This window comes from Clavelina lepadiformis, chromosome 1 (genome assembly GCF_947623445.1).
Source record: "Clavelina lepadiformis chromosome 1, kaClaLepa1.1, whole genome shotgun sequence".
NCBI lineage: Eukaryota > Metazoa > Chordata > Ascidiacea > Aplousobranchia > Clavelinidae > Clavelina > Clavelina lepadiformis.
The window spans coordinates 2,256,747-2,259,884 of record NC_135240.1 but is presented as its reverse complement, the minus strand read 5'-3'; the positions used below and the strand labels follow the sequence as shown (position 1 = coordinate 2,259,884).

At 38.2% G+C, this 3,138-nt stretch overlaps 1 long non-coding RNA gene across 1 annotated transcript; it reads right to left on the bottom strand.

The window, feature by feature from the left end:
* Positions 1-558: 558 nt before the first annotated feature.
* On the bottom strand, positions 559-1,224 carry LOC143466084 (uncharacterized). The gene is made up of 2 exons (XR_013118697.1): positions 978-1,224; positions 559-817 (listed from the first exon to the last, which is right to left on the bottom strand). It is a non-coding gene; the product is annotated as an uncharacterized LOC143466084 (long non-coding RNA).
* Positions 1,225-3,138: the final 1,914 nt, after the last annotated feature.

The following is a 3,138-nucleotide window of genomic DNA, read 5'->3' as shown; positions in this document are numbered from 1 at the left end:
CGCAAATGTTTGTTTATGCTTCAGTTAAGTCATTGTATAAAATCACATTTATCATGAGTTTTATTTGATATGTTTAGTTGTGAGAATTGAGAATAATGAGAACGATTGTTTGATTTAATGCTTTTGACTGAGTGAGGTCATACCCAGCTTTTGTTTCGTTAAAGCACTTGGACATTTCCATTCAATTTAATATCTCGAATTCGTTTCAAAGACCCTGACTCTCCATGGGAAGCCTTTCTGCTTGACTAAAGAGCTCTCAATGTGCCAAAGTTTATTAGTTTATAATTATAATTAATTATAATAGGCCTACCATTTGTCCTCTTTAAGGATCAATTCCAACTTTAACAGCCACAGATATATGTTAGAAAGAGGTCAGGAAATTTGACAATGGGCAATGCTTGGCCCAATTATGGCGACCAATCATAAGCCTTACATAACCTTGCAAGAGCCTGAGAAAAATTATCTTATATTTTTCTCCGGGCCTAGTCTTTACCTGACATAAAACCCTTTCAGTAACATTACTAATAGCTACGATCATTTGCAGCTTAATGCAATGTATACGTTTTAAATGACATTTATTGAAAGTTTTACTTGACAAAAGCAAGAACGCAGGAAATTAGAAAATGAAACGAAGATAAAATACGAAGTAAAATAGGAATTCTTTATAGGTATTTCTTCTCCACTGCTGCAAGACTCGTCCTCTGGAAAAACGTCAGAAATGTTACACTCTAATGCGGCTCTTTTGGTCGTTAGGATATTGTCACAGCAGTCTACTGCAGCCCTCTTTGCCCTCAAACCATCCCAATCTCCGACTCCACTAAATACATTGACATTAGGTTTAGCATAGACTAAAAAATTACACATTTTCAAACATCTACAAAAAACACACACGAACCAAGAATGAATGCCATGCAATTTTGCATTGCCATGCCAATGCAATTTTCAGCAATGTTAACAGTAAATGGAAAAGTATGTACCTTTCATCATCAGTTCGTACAAGACTTAGACTAATAGTGATCTTGTATTTTGGTTACATTCCTCATCCGTCTCACTGGACAGCACACTGGTTGAGCACTGATGCGTAGTATACGTTAATCGGCAGCACTTTTCATACAAACCTAATAAAAATAATGGAACAGGTAGTCTAAGTCTCGTTAATCTAAATGAGTTTACACAAAAAGGTTTGCTTCGGGTAAAATGATAATTTTGTGATGTTTTGTTTCTCCTGTTAGCGAGTTACATGCTACAAGATTACAAAACCTCAAAAAATTTCAATTTTTTTTCAACCTGCTCAGAATGCTATCACAAAAGAAATTTCAGACTTGTGCGACGTGCAGTATAGAAGTTATTAGGCCAATATAAAGTCAAAATGTTACCTTAGGTCAAGATACGGTCAATTGTTTCTTTTAGGTCAAAATGTATTAAACTTGTAATTTTGTAATATTATTCTTCCGTTTTTCTCTTTTCTTGTACCGCAAACAATTCCGGTGCCCCAAATTAGAGGTCTACTTAGAACCAAAGCCACCAAGAGAGGGAAGGCCTTTCAGCGCGTCTGGTGACGTCACGATGTGAAGGCTTTGCATTTGAAACTGCAAGTTGTCAATCAATCTTAGTGATAACATAAGGTCCTAAGCCAATAGTACGTGAAAGGTCCGTGGGTTGAATCGTCCTGGGTTGAACCGTCCGTGAGTTGAATCCTCCGGGGGTTGAATAGTCCGGGGTTGAATCGTTCGTGGGTTGAATGGACCTGGGTTGAATGGTCCTGGGTTGAATCGTCCGTGGGTTGAATCGTCCGGGGTTGAATTTGAATCGTCCGTGGGTTGAATCGACCTGGAACCCGTATGCGACTTGTCCACGAAGTCGTGAAAGGAGACTCGACCAACGTCGGTAATCCATGAAAGAACGTTACGACAAGTCGGTATCGAGACAAGTGGAATTTCAAGTAGGAGATAAGGTCATGCTGCGAAACACTGTCATATCAAAAGATGAAAAGCGAAAGTTTCACCTCCCTTATTCAGGCCCTTACGAAGTTAATCACGTTAAGAGTACATTTTAAGAGTACATTTAAGAGTACATTTTAACTGGCTAAAAACTAAGCAGAGGAGACTTATTACTACATCGATACCTTCATATAATCAAGCTAGTTGTCCAAAAGATGTCCCCCAGCAACTAGACTAGGGTTGGATTATCCGGATAGTGTTATAACCGGTTATAACCGGTTAACCGCAGGGTTTTTTTCTATCTGATATCCGGATATAAATCTGCCGGTTAACCGGTTAAAAGAGTATCGTTGCTAATGCGTTTTACACTTTTTAATAAGTTTGAACATTCTTTGTTACGTAGAGGTTGACTCCTGCTGAGCGCAATTACAGTAAATCTTTGTTCACACTTCTATTGTCTTATACCAGGGGTGGGCAACCTTTTTGAACCCGAGAGCCGCTTTGGTTGTTAAATGTTTACTGAGGAGCCAAGTCATAAGAACTTATGACGTCATAAATAGTTATATCGTTTAATTTTTCCATATCTGCATTCGTCAATCGAAAAATATCATTAAATTTGAATAATTAACAACTTGTAATGAATGCTGGCCTAAATAAGGAAAAGAAAAAGAGAGAAACGTTTATAAATGGTAGTCTTGGTAGCCTATACAATTTCTTTGAAATTTTACGATTCGACTAGAAAAGCCACAAAAAACTTGCCGGAGAGCCGCAGTTTGCCCACCCCTGTCTTATACTTTCAACTACGGTACTCGTAAAATGCACGAGTGAAATTTACTATCACGTCACAAAGAAAGCATAATGAATGATTGAATGATGCATTGTGCTTTATAAGCAGGGCGTTGCAGAAGCAGTGAACATTAAATTTGCGTGATTTTTCTCGTATTCGCTCGTACTGCGCGTGTTCGTAGATCTGCAATAAAACTGTGTAATGATTTTACAATCCATTTTTCATGCAAACCTCGTGAAATCGATTGTTTCACCAACGATATAAAGAACATGATGGGAAACTACCCCCTCCTCGTTTGTTTCTTTTTTATAAGAAGAGAAGGTTTTGTTTCGCCCGCGTCACGCATGGTTGCAGATACATACACACTCACACTACGCCAGTCGTGGCGAAAAGTTATACGCATTTGCATAG